This window comes from Podarcis erhardii, assembly GCF_964252035.2.
Source record: "Podarcis erhardii genome assembly, chromosome: 14".
Lineage (NCBI taxonomy): Eukaryota > Metazoa > Chordata > Lepidosauria > Squamata > Lacertidae > Podarcis > Podarcis erhardii.
The window spans coordinates 8,826,751-8,841,601 of record NC_138503.1 but is presented as its reverse complement, the minus strand read 5'-3'; the positions used below and the strand labels follow the sequence as shown (position 1 = coordinate 8,841,601).

Below are 14,851 nucleotides of genomic sequence, written 5' to 3'. Positions count from 1 at the left end.
TCAGGCTGCATCTCATCTTCTTGGACACTCTGTGCAAAATGGAAACAACAACAACAACAATTGTAGCCTGCCCATCTGGCTAGGTTGCCCCAGCCACTCTGGGCAATGTCCAGCATATATAAAAACATACTAAAACATTAAACCTTAAAAAGCTTCCCTATACAGGGCTGCCTTCAAATCTCCCCTAAAAGATATATAATTACTCATCTCCTTGACATCTGATGGGAGGGCATTCCACAAGGTGGGTGCCACTACTGAGAAGGCCCTCTGCCTGGTTCCCTGTAGCTTTACATCTTGCAGTGTGGGAACCACCAGAAGGCCCTTGGTGCTGAACGATGGGAGTGGAGATGCTCCTTCAGGTAAACTGGGCTGAGAGTTGGCCCTCCATCCTCAGGTCACCTGGCAACAGAAGCAGAGTTCTTTCTAGCAGCTGTGTCTTCTATGCCTTAGTAGGCTGGGCCAAACTGGTTTCCCCTTTTCCTTTGCCTCCTTCCTTGGATGAAAGGAGTTCCCCCGCCCCGTGGTTCTTGTTCCTCTGGTTGGTGGCAGAAACTGGGGTGCCCTCCCCCCACGTTTAGACTCTCCTAAATTCTTGCAGTAAAGGGGAACCCATTTATGCATTGTACATAGAAGCCCAACCTCACTCTGTGTCAAAACCCAATCAAAATATGGGTTGAGTTGTTGGCATGCAGAGGCTGAGGTCAAGACCTCCCCTCCTCTTGCAATTGCTCATGGTCCCATAAGGACCTCTACCTTACACACACATGGAGAACCCTAACTTTAGAGCAGGGATGAGGAGCCTGTGGCCCTTCAGATGTTGTGGGACTACAACTCCCATCATCCCTGACCATTGGCCTTACTGGGGCTGGGGCTGACAGGAGTTGGAGTCTAATTGCACTGGGAGAGCCAGAGGTGCTCCCTCCCTGTTCTGGAGCATAAGGGAGGTAAAATAAGAATAACTAGGGCAAAAACTAACAAAGAAGGGTGATAAGTGTCCAAGTGATCAGAGCATTGGATACACACAGACACGCACGCACACACACACACACACACACACACACACACACAAAGAGGTTGAATCTAAATTTGTAATCTAAAAAAAGAATGGGCTAGATCAGGGCATGATCACAGCCTAAAAATACCTCCATGTTAGCTTATTGGAGGAAAGAGGCTATTTGGAGCTGCTGTAAATGGCAAGAGCCGTGGTTTTGAGAGTGAGAGAGAAGGGTTAGAAGCAGAAACGTTCCAAAGACACAATCCTGGGCTCTGTCTTTCCCCCCTGCATGTCAGGGCTGGCAGGGTGGGCATTGCCCAGGGAAAGGAGACCTTCTGAAATCAGGAAGCAGACATAGCTAAATTGAAAAAGGACTGTGGACCGGGGTGGGGTGGGGTGACAAGGAGAAGAAGACAGTGCCCACTGACTCAACTCCCAGCCTCCAAATTTCCACCAGAACCCGCAAACAGAGCCTACACATGCAGAACATGAACATGGGAAAAGAGGGGTGCTTTAGGGCTGTATTTTGGCTTTAGTTTTTGTCACAATAGCAGCCAGAAATCTCTAAGGGGGGAAATGCACATATTCCCTTCCTCCTTTCCGCAGCTGATTCAATACTAAGAGAACTGACGATGCAGAAACATCTTGCTGGTCCTCTGGCCAGGAGTGGGAACAGGCCTGAGGGTCAAATGTGGCCCCTCAGGTCTCTCTCTCTGGCCGTTGAGACTCTCAGTGGGCTGAGATTATAATAAAATCGACAAAAGCATAAACGAAAACACCAGTAAACAGTGGTTGGTTCAAAAGAAAAGAAAAATAACATTGCAAAGCAGGCATGCCAACTCTAGGGGGTGGAGGTGTCATCAGCCCCCTCAATATTCCTTAGCAGGGGGCTCAGCCCCCCCCCAAAAAAAAATATTGATGGGGCATAGGCGGCTGAATCACCAAGCTGAGCACAGCACAGCATCAAAGGGAGGCTCTCCTGAGCATGAGAGAGGAGGAGTCACAGCCATTGAAGCTACATGGCACTGGACAAGGCCTCCTCTTGGTGACACACGTGCAACACGTGTGTGACATCACAGGTACATGATGCATGTCATGCGCGCAACGTCACACGTGCGACCCACCACCCCTAAAAAATATATTTGGCCCAAGATGGGACCTCTGTTGCAAAGGCCTGTCTAAGCAATGGAGTTTTCAGAAGACATTTGGAAGATAGCTGAGGAACAAGTAGATTATTCCTGTCCTGGTTAGGGATTTCCACAGGTCAGGACCCGCCACATGAAAGTCTCCGTCCCTAGTAAAGGCCAAAATTGAACTTCCTGGCTGTGGGGAACCACCAAAAGTGCCTTATCAGAGGATCTCGGCAATCCAGGTGGAGCATAAGGAATCAGCCACCCCTTAAGGCTCAAGTCGTTTTGGGCTTTGCGAATTAGTCCAAGCATCTGGAACCTGCATTTCTGCAGAAATTTTGTGGGAGTTTTCCTTCTCGAGCCAGTGCTGTTGGCAACATATTTATTCCCAAGCATCTGCAAATACCTTCCCTGTGTTCATGCCAAGAAGAGACACCGTTGATTACTCTAAAGCTCTTTTGCGGAGCAATGGAGGCTCAGTCGCTGCTGCTGCTGCTGCCGCCACCCTCCAGACACGATTAGAGGATTTGGAATGATGTGTCTCTTCTCATACTCCCGAAACAGTGAGACCAGCCTCTAAAGGATATTAAGAAACGTTTGTAAGGCAAGCAGTTTAGAGAGAGGTTGATTATAGGGCCTGTTTGATGCTCCTTTGCATAGCCAAATGTGGGACTGTGGGCAAGGCATTATTGACGGTGTCGGTAATACGGAGAGACTTTAGCCCTATCTCCTGTGTTTATTACCCATTGGTAATTAATGCAGTGGGATGGAGGACTGCCCCCCCCCCAATTCCTGTTCTTCACAGATAATGAATGCCTGAAGAGGGTTAGCTAGCGTCAAATGTGTTATGGGTTTACCCTGATGCATATATGCCTTTTGGCTGAAGGTTTTCTGCTGCGTTAAGCTAATATCAGCCCAGTTTGCTCATCCCAACTTAAAATCTATAGGGCATGTCGCAGAAGGGCTCACTGGATGGGGCAGAGCCATGACGCTATCTGCCTGGCAGATGGGTCAGTGTTGCTCAACAGGAAGGAGAGGCAGTGGGGAGATCAGCGCGGTGCAAACACAACAGCACTGCATTGGCTCTGCTCCTGTGCTGGCACTGTGCCAACCTGGGCTCCCCCCTCCACCTTCCCCCACTCTTGATAAGCCAAAAGGCTAGCCTGGCTGCTCCACTCCTTCCAGCAAGCCACTTCTGGCCTCTAGTCATTCATGGTGGGATTTTGTGCCAGGTAGAGACATGTTGCTTTGCTCATGTTCTTCCAGATTCAGGTATATTAGAGGGAAATATATTAGATATGCAAGTGTTATTTTGGGGAAACGCTACAAGATGCTGCAGGTGGGAGTGATCTTTTGTTACTTGCACGCTTTTTGCTCTGTGCAGGTAGAGTTTTGCTCTTGAACTATAGCTGTGAATTTGCCAAATAAGAAGTGATCTGAACTGGCAATTCAGAACGGCATCCACAGACCCTTCACGCTCCTTGAGGCCCCACTTACAGCAGTATCATACCACTTTAAACAGTAATGGCTTATTCCCCCTGCTCAAAAAAATTATGGGAACTGTAGTTTCTTGCTAAGGATGCTGGGAGTTGTTATAATAATAATAATAATAATAATTTATTATTTGTACCCCGCCCATCTGGCTGGGTTTCCCCAGCCACTCTGGGCGGCTTCCAACAGAGATAAAAAATACACTAAAATGTCACATATTAAAAACTTCCCTGAACAGGGCTGCCTTCAGATGTCTTCTGAATGTCAGGTAGTTGTCCATCGCCTTGACATCCGATGGGAGGGCATTCCACAGGGCGGGCGCCACCACCGAGAAGGCCCTCTGCCTGGTTCCCTGCAACTTGGCCTCTCGCAGTGAGGGAACCGCCAGAAGGCCCTCGGAGCTGGACCTCAGTGTCCGGGCAGAACGATGGGGGAGGAGACGCTCCTTCAGATATACTGGACCGAGGCCATTTAGGGCTTTAAAGGTCAGCACCAACACTTTGAATTGTGCTCGGAAACGTACTGGGAGCCAATGTAGGTCTTTCAAGACCGGTGTTATATGGTCTCGGCGGCCGCTCCCAGTCACCAGTCTAGCTGCCGCATTCTGTATTAGTTGTAGTTTCCGGGTCACCTTCAAAGGTAGCCCCACGTAGAGCGCATTGCAGTAGTCCAAGCGGGAGATAACCAGAGCATGTACCACTCTGGCGAGACAGTCCGCAGGCAGATAGGGTCTCAGCCTACGTACCAGATGGAGCTGGTAAACAGCTGCCCTGGATACAGATTTGACCTGTGCCTCCATGGACAGCTGTGAGTCCAAAATGACTCCCAGGCTGCGCACCTGGTCCTTCAGGGGCACAGTTACCGCATTCAGGACCAGGGAATCCTCCACACCTGCCCGCCTCCTGTCCCCCAAAAACAGTACTTCTGTCTTGTCAGGATTCAACCTCAATCTGTTAGCCGCCATCCATCCTCCAACCGCCTCCAGACACTCACACAGGACCTTTACTGCCTTCACTGGTTCTGATTTAAAAGAGAGGTAGAGCTGGGTATCATCTGCATACTGATGAACACCCAGCCCAAACCTCCTGATGATCGCTCCCAGCGGCTGCATGTAGATGTTGAAAAGCATGGGGGAGAGGACAGAACCCTGAGGCACCCCACAAGTGAGCGGCCAGGGGTCTGAACACTCATCCCCCACCACCACTTTCTGAACACGGCCCAGGAGGAAGGAGCGGAACCACTGTATGACAGTGCCCCCAGCTCCCAGCCCCTCAAGACGGTCCAGAAGGATGTCATGGTCGATGGTATCAAACGCCGCTGAGAGATCCAGCAGAACTAGGAAACAGCTCTCACCTTTGTCCCTAGCCCGCCGGAGATCATCAACCAGTGCGACCAAGGCAGTTTCAGTCCCATGATGAGGCCTGAATCCCGACTGGAAGGGATCCAAATGGTCCGCTTCTTCCAGGCGTGCCTGGAGTTGTTCAGCAACCACTCGCTCAATCACCTTGCCCAAGAATGGGAGGTTTGAGACTGGGCGATAATTGGCCATCGTGGCCGCATCTAAAGATGGTTTTTTAAGAAGCGGTTTAATAACCGCCTCTTTCAGCGGGTCTGGGAAGGCTCCCTCACGGAGGGAAGCATTCACCACCCCACGAAGCCCATCGCCCAGTCCTTCCCGGCTAGCTTTTATAAGCCAGGGTGGGCAAGGATCCAGGAGACAGGTGGTTGGCTTCACTCGTCCAAGCAGCCTGTCCACATCCTCGGAGAACCCTCACAGAACTACAATTCCCATAGGTTCCTGGGAAGAAGGATTGGTTATTACAGAACTATGAAAATTGCAGCTCTGGGAGGAAATGGGGTCCCCTAACAACTCTCAGTACCTTTACATTTCCAAGGATTCTTTGGGGGAAGCCACCACTGTTTAATGCAGGGGTTCTTAACTGTGGTCCATGAACTCTTGTGGAGTCTGCGAACTGAGCACAAGAAAGCAACTTTCCCAATACTGTACAGTAAGATAAGCTATGTGCAAAATTTTGTACATGTTTGTGTGAATTTTCCTGGTGTAGCTTTCATAAAAGAGATCTGTGACAACAAAAATTTAAGAGCCACCATTGTAAAGTGTTATAATAGTGCTTTAACTGTAAAGTACAGATGGGGTGATAATTTCTGGGGACCCTTTCAGCAGTCCAGTTACTAAGCCAGGGTGTACATACCTGAAGAGGCCGCAAACCGGGAAACATAGGTCATGCCACACATCCACATCCACTTTGACCTTGAGGTCCTTGCCCTGATGCTGTGGGTCACTGATGGGACTGTGGAGGAATTCTTGCATGGCACCATCCCTCTCCATTGGCCATGTTGCCTGGGGATGATGGGAGTTGTAGTCCAGAACATCTGGAAAGGGTCACATGGATTACCCCAGCTCTATGTGCAGACAGATGTTGAAGTCTCCCTCTTTTCATTCCAATGTGCTTACAGTGTGCTTTACGTGGCACAGTAGAAACGAGAGAGTGGAGATTTGAAGCAACTGATGCTCTTAGGGCCAAAGGACAATAAATGCACATTGAGCACGGAGAATTCTTGAATGCAAGCAAATACTTGCCTGGCTCAACCTGATAAAAGGGGTTGCACGGCAAGGAGTTTCATTCTGGTCCTCAGATTCCCCAGGCTCTCAGTTTTCTTGTGCTCACAAGCAAGCCCTGACCAGTCCTGTCAGGCCCCTATGGATCCTAATTTTTGAGGGTGTTGATTATTTTAATATTTTTACAGATTAACTCCTGGCTCTAGGGGGATGGGATGGAGATCTCTGCAGGGACAAGGGCTGTTTGAGAAAACACCAGCTTTTGAAGCAGATTCTCCAGGGAGTGCCATGATATTGACTTCCTGCAAAGAGCAGCCAGGGAGGCGGGACATCCTGTAATTCAGTGCTTTGCATTCAGGAGGTCCCAGCTTTGATCACCAGCACCTCCAAGTAGGGTTGGGAAAGATTCGCTGTCAGAAACCCAGCATAGCTTCTGTCAACCAGACAGCACTGAGTTAGCTGGACCAGTGGTGTTCCTCTGTATAAGGCAGCTTACATTCCTAGTGCCAGGCCCTATCCAGCAGAAAACTCAGGGCTCACTGTTAGCTAGAAGCCAAATAGCATCTCTGTTTGCACAGCAGAAACAGAGAGGACTCAGCATCTCACACCAAACAGCTAATCCTTTGCAATATTATTTATTGATGGTTGCTTGTTAAGTTATCCTTCAGCAACCTGCACGGGAAGCTGCCTTTATAAGAGGTCAGACTGTTTCTGCATCTAACCTAATATTGCATGCTCTGACTGGTAGCAGCTCCCCAGGGTCTCATGTGACGCCAGGAATTGAATTTGAGACCCTCAGTATGCAAACCTGTGCTCTGCCATTAAGCCACAGTCCTTTCCTATCCTGGTTCAGATCCTAGGCACAGACGTGTTTCTGATACGATGAAACCCTTTCTCTGATTTTGGTGTCGTGAACTAGCTGCACATATTTCCAAAGTGGAGCAGATAGATTCAGAGTCTTCTATTGTTCTGTTTTTAATTCCTTACCCTCAAATTTTGCACAGAGCTCTGCGCATACATTTACATCCAGCTTTAATTCTCCCTGTCCCCACCTCCTCCTGCACGCATACACAAAACATTGCTCCTTCTGCATGGCATTTCATCAATGAGCCAGGGCACAGAAGGTGTCTCAGTAAAATACTGCATAAAAATAATCCTAATGTAATCATGCCAAAAGAGCAGCCAAAGAACTGTCTACAGCATCTTTCCATTTCCTTCGATAGCCACTCAGATACATCTGAGAAGCCCTTGTGCAGGGCATGATGGCAGTAGCAGTCTCTTGCGTGTCGAGACCCTGAAACCACCCCCTCATTGAAGAACAACACACACAAGGACACAGATATTAGGTTAATGTTATTGGGCAGGTTTTGGCCACAACTTCATTGATTACAGAATGTGAGCGGTATTGGCTTAGGCATTGAATGGACCCGACTATATCTGACTCCTGCCCATTGGGCAGGGAGTCCGGTAAGGGTAAACCACCAGAAGGGGGAGCCCCATCGATGCAGACCAACTTGAGCTCCCCCTGGTGTTTCCGCGGGGTCGTGTCATGGCTCTAGCCCTGCCCCAGGCTTTGAACAAGATCCACACCCCAGGATTCCTTTAAAGGAATACCCTTAAGCTTGGAGGGGCAGGTGATGGCCACACCTCCCTCCCCCATCATAAGGTCAAACAATGCCTAACCACCAACCTAACAAAGTTGTGACAATTGCTACGAGGTAGGCGAAAACCAAATGGCCCGTGCCAATTTGCCAAGTGGAAAAATTCCTACCAGGCCCCTCAACAGCGACCAACCAAGGTCCATAGCAAGGCCAATGACTAAAACCTGCAAAATAGGGAGGGAGGGAGAGTGATTGAGGAAGCGAGCCAAGAGGAAGCCCTCCGGCTCACGCCTCAGCTTAAATGGCCCTGGCCACGCCCCCACCAGCCAGTGGATTGGCTGGCCAGTCGCTGACGTGGCCGGGGTCCACTGCAACTCCTCCCCACGGTAAAGTAGAGCGGACTTGCTGGTGATGGCCAGCAACTGGCCTTCAAAGACATGGCTCCCAGCCATGACACCTGTGTTCTGCCTCCATGGATGGCTAAGGCAATGTACTGGGAATCACAAGTGGCCAGAGAGCTGTTGCGCTCAGATCCTGCTTGCAGACATCTGGCTGGCTGCCGTGAGAACAGGGTGGGCCATTGGCCATTGACCCAACAGGCTCTTCTTCTGTTCTTCTTCAACCACGGAGTTAATGTAGAGCCATCATGACTGGCATTCATTGATAGATTTAGCACATCACCTGTGAATTTGGCCAATCTCTTTTTAAAGCCATTTCAAGTTGTTGGCCACCACTTCTTGCAGCAGTGAATTTCATGTATTCTATGTGAAGTTATTCCTTGTCCACCCTGAAACTCCCATTTTTCACTTTCATTGGGAAACTAGCGAAGTTCTATTATAAAGAGAGGGGGGAGAAAGATATTTTTTTCCCCAAAAAAGTGTTTTATCAACACACACGTACATACGTACACATCTGTAATGGCAGGTTGCCAATAAGGGTGTGGTTGGCTCTGTACATGCTCCAATTTCAGAATTTTTGGAAATTCCCCCTAGGAAAGAATAAAATGTGCTTTTGAAACAAACAAAAAGAGGAAGCTTACAGAATAAGGTAAACCCACAGAATATAATGATGGAAGGAGGGGAATCCATGTATCCCAAATTATTCTGATAACTATTGTTATCTTTATCTAATGTTCACTATTGTGACAGTTTGGGTAGTACTGCTGCTGCTTGTAAAACACCAAAACTTTTATAAGCTCTGTGCACATATTAAAAGATATATGCTTTGCAGGTTCACATTCTAATAAACAGAATGCAAAAGGAAGCTGCCTTATACCAAGTCAGACCATTAGGTCCATCTAGTTCAGTATTGTCTACTACATTGACTGGTAGAAGCTCACCAGGATTTCAGGCCGGGGTCTCTTCCAGCCCTCCCTGGAGATGCCAGTGGGGATTGAACCTGGAATCCTCTGCATGCAAGGCAGATGATCTGCCCCTGAGCTATGGCCCTTTTCAGAATGGGGAATGGGGAATGGGGAAGAAAAAACAACAAAAGTAAGTAATGGAGCAGGTGCCTCTTCCCGGTGGTAGGATGTTCTTCCTGGAAAGCAGGGGGTCAAACTCCCCAGTGGTCCTTAGTCCCCTGGCTAATGTCAAAGGCTAGAGTGTGCTTCTGTTTGATGCTACAGTCCTGGGGCAACTGTTTGCAGGTTTATGTATATAGGGAGGGAGAGTATGTATGTATGTATGTATGTATGTATGTATGTATGTATTGAATTTATATGCAGCCCTGAGACTACGGAGTGTTTTAAGGACTTTGAATTTTGCAAACTCTGATACCTTACCTCTAAGACTAAAGTTCAGATGAGAATTTTAGCTATTCGCCAGCTTTCACGTTTCCCAAATGCAGTTCTTGGCTAAAAATCCATCCATCAAAATGTATTTGTAAGTGTGTACTTTGGGGGGAAAAACATGTGTTTAGAAACATACCTTTTGATAACATTTCAAAGCAGAATCTCAGGCTAATGCAAAGTCTCAGATTAATGCAGAAATGTGATGAAATGGACACATGAGTAACACATCTAAATGTGACATGAGGTGGAAACAGAGTGATTTGCCCATTCATAGCAGAGCCCTGAGGACATAAGAAGGACAGCCTTTCACCTCATTTACCTGATCGCCTAGAGGCTTTGCTTCCTGCCCAACCTTGGATATTAGTTTTATTTGAGCTTTGCTCCGTTGTGAGGAGTCTATTTTATTCGAGTCCATATTTTCCCCTTCTGGTACTGTGTTGCAGACATCTTGATCCACTTGTTGTTGGACTCCAGCAGAGCCAGTCATGGGAGTTGTGTCCCAGAAGCCCCTGGAGAGCACCAGGTTAGCTCCCCCTGGTTTGAGGCTAGATGTTCACCATCTGGATGGAATGGTTGTAACCGAAGGACGGCCTGCCCTTCATCTGTTTGGCTGTCACACCAAACCGGGCAGCATCCCTAAATGACAATCCTGGGTATAGCCCAGGCCTGGCCAGTGGAGAATTGGTGAATTGGAACATCTAAATGGACGAATTGACACATCTCTGACAGGCTTCAGACAGCGATTGCAACACAAAGGAGGGCCTGATTGTTACTGCCTTATAGCAGGAGTAAATGTAGCTGTAATAAAGATGTCAATAATAATAATAATAATAATAATAATAATAATAATAATAATAATTTATTATTTGTACCCCGCCCATCTGGCTGGGATTCCCTAGCCACTCTGGGCGGCTTCGATAGAAACCAAAAATACACTAAAATATCACAGATTAAAAACTTCCCTGAACAATGCGGCCTTAAGATGTCTTCTGAATGTCAGGTAGTTATTTATCGCTTTGACATCTGATGGGAGGGCATTCCACAGGGCGGGCGCCACTACCGAGAAGGCCCTCTGCCTGGTTCCCTGTAGCTTTGCTTCTCACAATGAGGGAACCTCCAGAAGTCCCTCGGCGCTGGACCTCAGCGTCCGGGCAGAACGATGGGGGTGGAGACGCTCCTTCAGGTATACTGGGCCAAGGCCGTTTAGGGCTTTAAAGGTCAACACCAGCACTTTGAATTGTGCTCGGAAACGTACTGGGAGCCAATGTAGGATTTGAAACACCAACACTAGGGCCCTGCTATGGCAGGAAGCAGAAAACAGGGTGACCCAACACCATAGAAAATGGCCTTCTATCAAGGCAAACCATTGGTTTGTCTAGCTTGGTATGGTCCACACCAACCTTGCCTAACATGGGCTCCATCAGTGGAGGCTGGTCCATCAGGACAAATGGGTCCTGCCCCACCAGTCTCAGTACTGCCCACCTGCCTTCTTGCATATAACCAGCCCAGAAGGTGGCTGGGGCTCTTAGTTTCCTTCTTCTTAGCCTCAGCGTTGCCCTTGTAGACCTCAGCAAGGTGGAGGATGGGGACAAAAGTAACATTTATTGGTTCTGTCTGCCATTGGCTCTGCTCCACCTACTGCTGGGATCTCTGCTTTCTGCTCCACCAGCCCCAATGGGAGTCAGCCGCCACTGCCTTCTGTACATTATCAAGCTACAACTCCCATCATCCCTGACCATTGGCATCTACTCTTGGCTTTTCTTTTCTTTCAGCAGCAGAGTTCTTTTTACAGAAAAGTTTCCCTGCATCTTTAACTTATTTACATCAACATCAGCAGCATTCCAGCTATCTCTTTGTGAAATCCCCATTACAGAAATAAACGCCATTGGCTTCTGTTTCTCAGAGCCTTTATTATTTACAAAACTTTACACTGGTCATTAATAAAGAGAAAACAAAAACAAATGAAGAAACAACAATCTTTTCCTCTTTTTAGCCAAAGACCTAATGCTGACTCATCCACATGCTCATTTACACTGACCCAGTCTTAGTTGATTGCATGCCCTGATAAGAGCACCTGTTGCTGGGGAATTTTTCCGTTGCCTAGCAACTTGTTCAGGGCCCTTTACAAGTTTCTTCTAGAGCAGGGGTGACCAACTCCCAAGAGAGTGCAATCTACTTACAGATTCAAAACTGGCGGTGATCTACCCCCATTTTTGGGCGGTTCAGGTCAAAGTTGTTAAGTTGTTGAGCTTTTTTTTAGGGAGGAGGAAAACCCTGTTTTTAAGGGTTTGGGGGGAGAAAGATGAACAAACAGCCACTCACCAACAACTCACTGGGAAACAAACAGCCTCACTGAGTAAACTCCATCTTCCGTTCTGCAACAATAGAGGGCGGGTCGAGGGGATTCGATTTTATGAACACTAAGGAAAGGGACCCAGCGATCGACCGCAATCTACCAAAACCTCCCAAGGATCTACCAGTAGATTGTGATTGATCTGTTGAACATCCCTGTTCTAGAGTATTCCAACTTGGCCATACCAGCAGAGGCTGATAGAAGTTGTAGTCAAAACCATCTGGAAGCCAACAGGTTGGGAGAAGCTGGTATAAGCCCCAGCTGGCAGCAACTCCCCCAGGTTTCAGATCTCTCAGCCCTTCTCTAGCTGGGGATGCCAGGGGCTTACTATTCCACCAGTCCACTAGCCCTTGCCCTAGCTCCTCTGAGCAGCAGTGCCCAGTGCCAAGCACCTGCCCTGGGAAATGCAGCTTTGAGTCTCCTTCTTACCTCCTAACAGGAAGGGAAGGTTCCCCTTGGGAATCGTTGCCCTGGCGCCAAGCCAGAACTCACCCGCCACCTCTCCTACATAAAAGCAGCAGTACAGATGTGTCATAATGCTGCAGGAACAATCTGTTCATTAAAATAGGGATCTATTTTTGAAGTGCCATCAGCGCTCCACATCCACATTGTGGACGATGCACACAAAACAGAAGCATTTTGCCACCTTTGCATGCAGCTCTGGTGTTGTGGCAGGAGTGCCGCGCTTAGACCAGGGAGACCTGAATTGAAATGCCTGCTCACAGACAAAGCTTTGCTGAGGGCACTTCTGGACTGTCACTGTTTTCTGGTGGGTTTCGATCGCATGCTGGCAAATCCAGGTTGCACAATGAACGTTGACCGGGGAGGTCTTGTGCAACAAACCTGCTCCCCCAATACATAAGACTTCTCAAGATGGGGAAAGAGGTAGGTAAAATCAGCTGGGAAGTGTGGGATAGCACTTGTTTTAATGCAAGGTCATCTAACCTCCCTGCAAGCAAATCGGAATGAACGCTTGATAAACAGGTCGTACGGGGTGACATTGGACCTGTTGCTATTTCTCAGTGTGGCCTCCCTGAGAGGCTCGTTGTGAGGTTAAAACGGGAATACCATGTGTGCTGCCTTCAGTTCAATGGAGGATAGGCCGGATTAAGAGTGTAATAGAAATAAACAGATGCACAAATAAAATCCAGTGAGGCTGGGTCACATAAGGATACAATCCTTCCTTTTCAAGGATGCAGTTGCATGCAGCCATGGCTGAAGAGGAGATCGCCTCTGAACAGCCATCTGATGGGTGACTCTGAGTCATCTACGTCAGGAGTGGAAAACCTCAGTCCCAACTCTCAAATGTGGCCCTCAGGATCAGTTTGCACCTTCTCCTTAGCCACACGGTCTACTTGCCCTGCTACACACCCTCCCTGAATTTCTTTTACCTGGATGTAATGTGTCCCTGAATTCTGATAAATTTTTTTTGGTTGTCTGGGTGGAGAAAAGAGAGTTGCCTACAAGTGTGTGTGGAAACTAGCCTGGTGCACAGTGGTACAAATGACTTTCGTTGCTCTGCCCACATTTGCTTCTGTCATGTGACCCCTGGAAGGTTGGCCAGGAGGGAAGGCAGTCCCCAAAGTTGAAAGGGTTCTCCATCTCTGTTCCACATGTCTGGGCTTAGGGGATGCATGCAAAGAGGTCCGAGAACCTGACTCAACTTCCTCACACGTTTAAGTCCTGGTGCCTTTCTTTTCAAACACACTCATTCTTACGGGATTTCTCCTTTGCTGCTGGTGAGTGGCCTGGAGAGAGCAGCTCTTCTCTGCCCAAAGGCACCAGGGCAGTGCCTGCTTTGCAAGGGATCTAGACTTGTGGCTTTCAGACCCCACCAGAATCTTAACTGCCCTTAGCTGTGCAATGGGATGGCCAGGTCTAAAGATGGCTCCATTCCAGCCCTTTTCTCTTTAGTAGGACACTTGGAGTTGGGAACTGATAAGGGTTTCAGAGGTGGTAACCAAAGGATCCCAGTGGCATTGGAGAGCAAGCCTGGGTTTCTCCCCTATGCCATCCCCATTGTTAGCAAACTTAGCCTAGACAGGTTGGCGCCAAAGGACAGGTGTCTCTTTGTGAAGCTCTCGAGTTTGTGTGTGTGTGGCCCTTTTGTTGGGTTGCCCATTCAACGATTTGGAACAATGGTGCCTATCAGAACAGGCTGTTCACAGGGTAACTCAACACCAGCCCTTGATCTGTTTGCTATCCTCTCTGAATGGCACTTGCCATTCTCCAAGGGACCAAACCTTGCTTGAACCTGACTGATGTTGCAAGGTGACACGATGGCACGGCCAATGGCTGGGGTGACATCTCGGTAACTTTCCACTGATGCCAGAGAGAAAGAGGAGGCCTCAGGGGGCACAGAGCCGTGGATCCTGCCATTCCATCCTGCTCTGTTTTGATTTGAGAAGCAAATTCTTAGGACCCACGTACCTACTGGATCGCCTCTCCTGGTATGTCCTGCAGAGGACCTTAAGGTCCACAAATGACAACATTTTGGAGGTCCCAAGTCGCAAGGTGGTTAGATTGGTCTCAACTAGGGCCAGGGCCTTTTCAGTACTGGCCCCGACTTGGTGGAACGCTCTGTCACAAGAGACCAGGGCCCTGCGGGACTTGACATCTTTCCGCAGGGCCTGCAAGACAGAGCTGTTCCGCCTGGCCTTTGGCTTGGGCTCAGCCTGACCCTTATGTTTCCCTCCCCTTATGGTTTTGATCTATGGGCTACTTTTAAAATGAGGCTGCATTTTAAATTGCATTTTAACCTGTATTTTAAATTGGGGTCCCCCCCCCCCTATTATGTTTTTACTGTAATTTTACTGGTGTTAGCCGCCCTGAGCCCAGCTCTGGCCGGGGAGGGTGGGGTATAAATAAAAATTATTATTATTATTATTATTATTATTATTATTATTATT

The 14,851-nt window shown here is 48.3% G+C and overlaps 1 protein-coding gene across 2 annotated transcripts in view; it reads left to right on the top strand.

Annotated features, from left to right (window-relative positions):
* Positions 1-14,851, top strand: part of HCN4 (hyperpolarization activated cyclic nucleotide gated potassium channel 4) — a 123,082-nt gene that overhangs the window by 79,929 nt on the left and 28,302 nt on the right. The window lies entirely within an intron of this gene.